Source organism: Vigna umbellata, chromosome 5 (genome assembly GCF_029865625.1).
Source record: "Vigna umbellata cultivar VRB3 chromosome 5, Vumbellata_1.0, whole genome shotgun sequence".
Lineage (NCBI taxonomy): Eukaryota > Viridiplantae > Streptophyta > Magnoliopsida > Fabales > Fabaceae > Vigna > Vigna umbellata.
The window spans coordinates 1,867,805-1,876,137 of record NC_142169.1 but is presented as its reverse complement, the minus strand read 5'-3'; the positions used below and the strand labels follow the sequence as shown (position 1 = coordinate 1,876,137).

The 8,333-nt window shown below is 36.6% G+C and overlaps 1 non-coding gene across 1 annotated transcript; it reads left to right on the top strand.

Annotated features, from left to right (window-relative positions):
* Positions 1-2,598: 2,598 nt before the first annotated feature.
* Positions 2,599-2,706, top strand: LOC148197507 (small nucleolar RNA R71). The gene has a single exon (XR_015780018.1). It is a non-coding gene; the product is annotated as a small nucleolar RNA R71 (small nucleolar RNA).
* The last annotated feature ends 5,627 nt before the right edge of the window (positions 2,707-8,333 follow it).

Below are 8,333 nucleotides of genomic sequence, written 5' to 3'. Positions count from 1 at the left end.
AAGTGGCTCAAATCTCACACAAGGCATTTGTGTCGCAATCAATTCAACTCTCAAACATCATGATCATCTTCCCAAGCAGAGAAAAGCAAGGATTTCAAACATATCAGAGTATTAATGAAGTGAAAGACACATCTACAACCTAAATAAAGTCCAGAAATCAAGAGAAACATGTAAAACTGTACACAAGACACGACAAAAATAACCTAGAAAAGAAAAAAATTTAACACGAAAAACAAAAACTAACAAAGAAAAATCAGAATCTCCCCCAATAGACCACACTTAAACTACACAGTGCCCTCAATGTGTCATAAGCATAAGATCGAAAATCAAAACAGTCAACAGATCATGGACAAGTGCAATAAAAGTAGGGAAAGGGGGAGAAGAGAGAAAGGAAACTCCCCTGATCATGGTGGCAGTTGCCAATTTTGGACTTTCAGGGAGATGTCTTCCACCACAGGATTCAGCAAACGAGTTTTGAGGAGGACCAACTTCATCAGTACCGCCATATCATCCAAGACGAGATGTTTCTTCTTTCTTCTCCCAGCAAACTCTTCCATCAGTAGCTTTCCTTCCACTGGCAGTTGTTCAGTGTGTGACATCGGAATGGAGATCTCTGGCTCAATCAAAGAAGTATCAGTACACTCTCCTTCATTAATCATGATTTCCTTAATGTCAGCACCTGTATTCTCATTTAATTCTGCAGCATGGTCATCAAACTCACAATTAATAGCATCTGTTATACGCTTAGAATCTGTCTGTAACACATAATCAATTTCAATACAGATCGGGCAAGAACCAGATTCACAATCACATTCAAAGTTCTCAGAGAACTGTGTCATATCAAAGTTCAGTCCTAACTCTATAGAGTTATCAGATTGCACAGTTTCCACCTCAAAATCAATATTGATATATGCATCATCAACAGAATCAAAGGTCAGTTCAAGGCTATTATCATTCAATATTTCATCACGGCAATCATGTCCATTCAAAACAACCCTTAGACCAATGGGTTCAATGGCTGATACTGAATCAAAAATTTTAGAATGGTCAATCAAATATGTATCAGTATCAGTCATGATTCCTATAGAATCAGTGTGCATCAAATCACAGGCATTTGAATGCATAAGCAAATCAGGTAAAGTGTTTGGAATCTCAAGTTCAGAATAAACCTGTTTTTGCTCATTGAAAATTTTCTTACCAATCTCCAAGTCACCAGCTGCATCCTCAAGGCTATCATTTAAATCAAGATCAGTGCAAGGATAGTGAACATCAGGTATGTCAATGTGCTCTACAGAAATTTCATGCAGGGGTATAACACCCAATCCCAGTGTAACAGGCTGAACCCCAGATACATCCTCAGAACATGAATCAATCCCCAAATTAAAAGTAATATCAATAACAGACTCAGATTCATGTTCAGTGCATGGAGAATAAACATTTGGATGTGATAGCAAAAAGTGGTTCTCATCATGCAGAGAAGGACAATTAGGAACAGACTCATCAACAATATAATCATCAACATAATCCTCAACAACATAATCATCAACATAATCAAATTGAGGTATGTTTACCTCCACTTCCCTGAAGATTGGAAGAGTGGTGGAAGATGATGATGGTCTACCTTTCTCAAAAATGTTGCTCATATCTGCCTGGTCCTCAAAATCTTTCTTGGTCTCCTCAGGTGCAAGAGTGGGACCATCTGAAGGTGGGAAAGTATGTGGCGCAGTAGTAAGCTCATAACTCTGCTCCCCATCTTCTATGTGGATGACACTAACATCATCAGGAATCAGCACAGTCTGAAATGGTAACTCTGAATCTTGAGACTGTTCCTGATTCAATTGAGTAGCCATCTGCCCTATCTGGTCATTCAAGCTCTGAATGGACGCTCTGGTCTCTTGCTGAAACTGTAGGTTCTGCATGGTCAACTGCTCCAACAACTCCTTCAATGTAGGCTCAGAAGTAAAAGGCTGAGGAGCTATTTCGGCAGGAGCACTATATTGCTGACTCTCGTATTGCTGGACTGGTGGAGGCATAAAAGTACTCTGGAATGGTGGTTCTTGATATTGATGCTGTGGATCATCATACCATCCCAAGGTAGGGTGATTCCTCCACCCTGGGTTGTACCTGTTGCTGGATAAGTCATGATTTTGCTGTTGTTGCTGCCTGTTGTTGTAGATGTTCGTAGCATAAGCCTGAGGCGCCTCAGAGGCAGCAGAGTGCTGCAAAGAAGGACAAGCATCTGTATAGTGGTCACTAGAAGGACAAATAGCACATAGTCGTGCAACAGATGCAGATGGAGCTGCAGATCTCTGGTTGGTAGTCAACTGTGTCACCATCTTTGTAAGAGAGTCAATCTTTCCTTCCAACTTGCTTTCAACAGCTGATAAAGACTGGGCAACAACATCATGTACGCCCCTCACCACAATGGCATCATTCCTGGTGCTAAACTGCTGGGAGTTGGAGGCCATCTTCTCAATCAATTGCTTGGCCTCAGCAGGTGTGGTGTCTCCAAGAGCTCCACCACTGGCAGCATCAATCATACCACGGTCCATGTTGTTCAAACCCTCATAGAAATACTGGACAAGGAGATGCTCAGGTATCTGATGGTGGGGACAACTAGCACAAAGTGTCTTGAATCTCTCCCAATACTCATATAAGTTCTCTCCACCAAGCTGCCTAATACCAGTTATGTCTTTTCTGATAGCTGTGGTCCGGGCTGCTGGAAAAAATTTATCTAAGAACAGCCTCTTCAGATCATCCCAGCTAGTGACGGATCTAGGCGCCAAACCATACAACCAATCCTTAGCAACATTTTCCAATGAATGAGGGAATGCCTTTAAGAAGATGTGCTCTTCAGGAACATCATGTGGTTTCATACTAGAACAGACAATGTGGAATTCCTTCAAATGCTTATGAGGACTCTCACCTGCAAGACCATGAAACTTGGGCAACAAATGGATCAGTCCAGTCTTGAGAACACATGGAACGTCCTCATCAGGATATTGGATGCACAAGCTTTCGATATCGAAATCAGGTGCAGCCATCTCCCTAAAAGTCCTCTCGCGAGGTGGAGGTTGTGCCATATTGTTCTCAGTGTGAAAAACAACAGAATCAGAATCAGAGTCACGTGCAGATGCAACAGATGCAGTAGATGCAGTATGCACAAAATACTCAGCAGTGGGATGCACAGTATCCAATGGAACAGACTCAAAAACAGACTCTAAAGATAAATTCCTAGAATGCCTAGCTAACCTATGAAAAGTTCTATCAATCTCCGGATCAAAGGGTGGTATAGGCCCAGGATTTCCCCTAGTCATGCACTAAGTCAGAACACCCTAAAATCATGAACCGATATCACAAAAATTTTGAACACACAAAACAACCTAAACAACCAAATCACACACACTCAAACACACAAGACAAAACACAACACACACACAACAAAAACCTAAGACCGAACCATTGGTCCCCGGCAACGGCGCCATTTTGATGAGAGGGTCGCACCTCCCAACAAAAGTTGTGCATAAAAGAATGCAGTATAGTACTAGGAAGTGACTCCTAGGTCGTCTCTCAAGGACCAAATGTGGTTCTGTCTCAGATCGACACGAAGTGGGGGGGGTTTTGAAAATGTTCTTGTGATTGGAAATAGACTAAATTAAAACTGGGAATTAAACACAACAGAACATAATTGAAAGGAATTAAAGTGAATGAAAACAGTAAACCGAATAGTCCTGAAACATATTGTGTGAACTAATTAGAATGCAGGAAATAATAAAGAAACGTATGATATCCTATTCAAATGCAACACTTAAAACTAAAACGCACAATACAGCTTGGAATAAACTTTCAAAGAAATGCATTTAAGGCTGTGGAGCTGCACCGTTTCTCCCTCATTCTCGGTTCAAGCTTGAAGATAATAATAAAAAAAAAAAACCTGATAAGCCCTTAAAAGCCGTGACACTACTACTGCTGGAACGAAATCTACTTCATCATTTCTCAAAGTAAATAAATTAATCCAAAGAAAATGAAGGTGGGTAGCCTTTCTCCGTGACCTTCCCATGACAGCACCTCTCCCTAATTTAAAAGAAAAAGAACTCCCTTGACCGTGTGCCAGCTTCCAGCAAAAACTCAAAACTTCTTCTCTCAAAATCAGCCACCATACACAATACACCTACCCTATCTAATCACCTCTTCATTCTCCAACAATTGCTGCCAAATGTCCCATCATCCTATACTTTATCCTAATCCACTCTTCTTATAATAAAATTAAAGACACCATCCACCTACCCTTCAATCAACGTTCCAGCACGTGACCAAGTGTTTCTCTTTCTCCCAACCAATCACCATCAACTCGTGCCTCATTTCTCCCAGCCGAGAATCACCTCATCTCAAAATGAAGAGAAAGAACGCTCGTTCACGGAACGAGCGCACCATTCCAGCCGTCCGCGTGCACACCAGCCATGACACCTCAACGTGTTTCTACTGCATCCAAACGGTGACAAACGTGCTTCCATCACATGCGTGCCAGCTCCTGGAATCAACCGTGCTCACCAACACCTCTTCTTCCAGCTCCACGTGCTACCTTTCAAAGTGAATGTTTGATGTGGCAACAGCAGCTGAATACAGCAACGCGCAACACCTCTCCCAAAGACATCCAACGTGTGCACATTCTTCCAGCCAGCATCAGCGTCTTTCCCAAAGAAAAAGTTTCAAAATACAATCCCCAAACTAAAAAAAACCGAAAGTAAAGTGGCACCCTCCAGTGGCGGCTGGAAACTTCACCCTTCTCCCTTCATTCATTCCAAACTCAAAAATAAATAAAACGTTCCAAGAGAAAAGCCCATGTGCATAAAGGTAAGTGTAATCAAACTGAAATGAAAAACCAATGTCAAACAATATGACCGTGACAGCTTTGGAATCAAGAAGACAAAATAGTGCTCAATCCATTTCTAAAGACAGCGTGAATACACTCCCAGCATCTTTTCCAAACGTTCAAAACCAAGCCTCTAAAAACGAGAGGCCGAGAGTCTAGAGAAACTAAAAACAGTGGCCTAAAAAATGCAAGTGGCGGCTGGCACAGGGCCGTGTGTCCCTCTTAAATAAGGGTAGGGTCCACACACACAAAAACCCTAACCTAAAAGGCATATGTCCTAAAAAAATATTTTTACAAAATTGCCCCTAAAAGGATCCAAAACACTTAATTATAATTAAGGGCTTCTAGAAAACAAAATTACAACTTTAATTAGAATCTAAATGACTAAATGTTGAGCCTTTGAGTGTGTCACTCAATATCCCAATGCTCCAGATGATGTTTCCACAACTACCCTGCAACCAGAATTGCACTTAATCAGCTCAGAAAACCCAAATTAGCACAATTACGAATTTCCGACCAAATTAAGCAGAATTCGGAAAACGGGGAAATGACAGACAATTAAACACAATTCCCTGGTTTATTTAAGTGCAATAAACTAAATATAATTCAAGAAATAACGACTCATCACATCTAAAACAAGAAAAGATTTGACGCAGTGGCCATACATACTTTCCAGACGTTTCGTCTCTCGGGATTTTCTTGAAGAACACTTTTTGTGAATGTGGAGAGTACGGGGCTATCCTGTGGTGATAGAATTCCATGTGAGTTCTTCAAAGTTTTTCTTACAAACAGAGGTTCTATCCGGTTGGGCGGACGGGCATTTAGCCCTTTGGGTGACGTGGGCACCGGAACGGGCGAACGACCATTTGTGTGGGCGTCCTTCCGTACGGCGTCCGGCACTTCCTGGTACAACAATATATTAATTTTTCATATATGAACAAATTCAAATTTTACGTTAAAATTTAAAAACTAAAAAATATTTAACCTTATAAAAAAAAGCATGAGTTCAAGACAAGATATCGTACAATGTTTTTACATGTAAAGATCTTTTTAAAATAAATTGTTAAAAATACTTACAACAAAAATGCGTTAGATATATAACTAACTAATTTTAACAATATTACATGATATTTAATTAATAATCTTTTTTTTCTTTTCATGATATGAGGTCTCGAATATATATATATATATATATATATATATATATATATATATATATATAATATAATATAATATAATATGTTTTTGTATATAATTTATGTTGTCTTCTTCCTTATCTTCTAACCTCTGAACCTCCTACTTCAAATTCTTCCAATTCGAGTCAAGTGGGAGAGTACCCGCAAAAGACACTCCGACGTTCAAGTCAGTGATTTTGCCTAATAATAGTGATAATATTCAATAGAAAATGAGTACTCAGAATTGGTTACCAAGTTGTAGGGTACCTGCAAAAGGCACTCCAACGCTCAAGTCAAGGACTTTGTGTGATAATAGTGATAATATTCAATAGAAAGTGAGTACTCAAAATTGGTTACCTGACCTTTTTTGTCAAACATACATACATACATATATATATATATATATATATATATATATATATATATATATATATTAGATTGAACTTACAGTTAGTTCCGACCTATTACCAACAAACAGTTAATATTTTAATTAATTGTCAATTAGTTATAACTACTTCAATGACTATCTTAACTTATTAATTAAGACTTATTAATTGTTTATTTGCTCCGTCCATTGATCCAATAACAACAACTTTAGTTCTAGCTCAATTATGACCTAACACCCATGAAGCTTTTTCATCTAGTTACCTTTAACACTAACCTAATTAAAGCGATGGCCCAAACGGTACAACTTTACCATCAATTTACTCTAATAATTATAATGTTGACCATCAAAATAATACTTATGTATCAAGTCCAGTACAAATTTGAAAGGAATAAAAAGTATGTATTACAATTAATACCAAAAGGATGCGTTTATTAAATTAAAAAGTTTATTAAATAGCCAACAATACAACAAAATACATGGAAATGGAAGTGGTAACTCTTAAAACAAAAAGTGCCTAAAAAATTAGGTATTATTATGTAGTAAAAAAAGAATAAACTGATTAATCAGTATTTTTAATAAAATAAGTTAGAAGATTACTATTATATTACAATCAGTAATTTGAAAATTGTATATAATTAATGTTATTTCATGATTTTTTACAGTTATTTTGAATTGTAAAACATGTTGTAAAAAATACACTTAACTTGTTATGACTCATTATTAACAATGTGTATTTGAAATAATGTCATGAGTAATCATTAAAATATTTACTAATTTAAAACGACACCAACTAATTTAAAAAATTATTTCAAAATTAACACCGTGACATTTTGATTATATAAACAATAAGAGTAAGGATGGAAATCGAGGGGATCAAGAAGAATTTGATTATCATGTACTCATTTCTAACAAAAATCCATTCACATGTCTATATAATTCTTTTATTTCATCTCCAATTAAATGATATATTTATATTGAACTTGCTATTTATATTCTTACTATTTTAATATTAATTAATTAATTTTAAAAAATCAAAATCATGATAAAAAAACTTGATATTATGAAATATTTAATTTTTAAAGATGAATTTTTATTTTTTAATATTAAATATTTAAAAGAAAATATAATTATATATATTAAATTAAAGTACTAAATAAAATTTCATTATAATAAAATATTTATTAATTTTTATAAATATAATGATGAAATAAAGTTAATAAAATTAAAAAAAATATTTGTAAAAAATTATAAAAAATAATTATAGTAGTTTATAATTATTATAAATATCTCTTTTTTTTTTTTTCAAATTCTAATGAAATCTTCTTTATACATTAATAAAAATTATAATATATCATTTTAATGAAATTGCATAAAGAATAAAAATTAAACTAATAATAATTAAAATCGAGCATAAATCTTTTATTCTTTCAACTTCAATATAGACGATCATAAATAAAATTCGGGTTAAATATGTTTTTAATCCGTAAACTATCAAGCAAATTTGTTTTTAGTCTCTCTTTCAAACTAAGCTACATTTTGATCATTCTCCTTAAGGAAACCATAAATTTTTATCCTCCAAAACCAACGGCGTTAAAAATCAGCTAAGGTGGCTAATGGTGGTGTGTCACGTCATTTTTTTTCTGACATTAGTCAATCTTTCTCATCTCCTCTCCCTCCTTCTCCCTTTGACTCTACCACAACCACCTCAACGAGTCGCCACCGCCATGATCGCGAGTCGCCACCGCCGTGATCGCGAGTCGCCCCTTCCTTCCCACGGTCATCCCCTAGAGCCGGATATTGAAGTCCTTCATCTCCGCCACCATGAAACTCAGCCCCCTTCCCATTTAGAGTTGTTGATGAGATCAACCAAGGTTTCCCCTTGTCCACCCTCAAACAC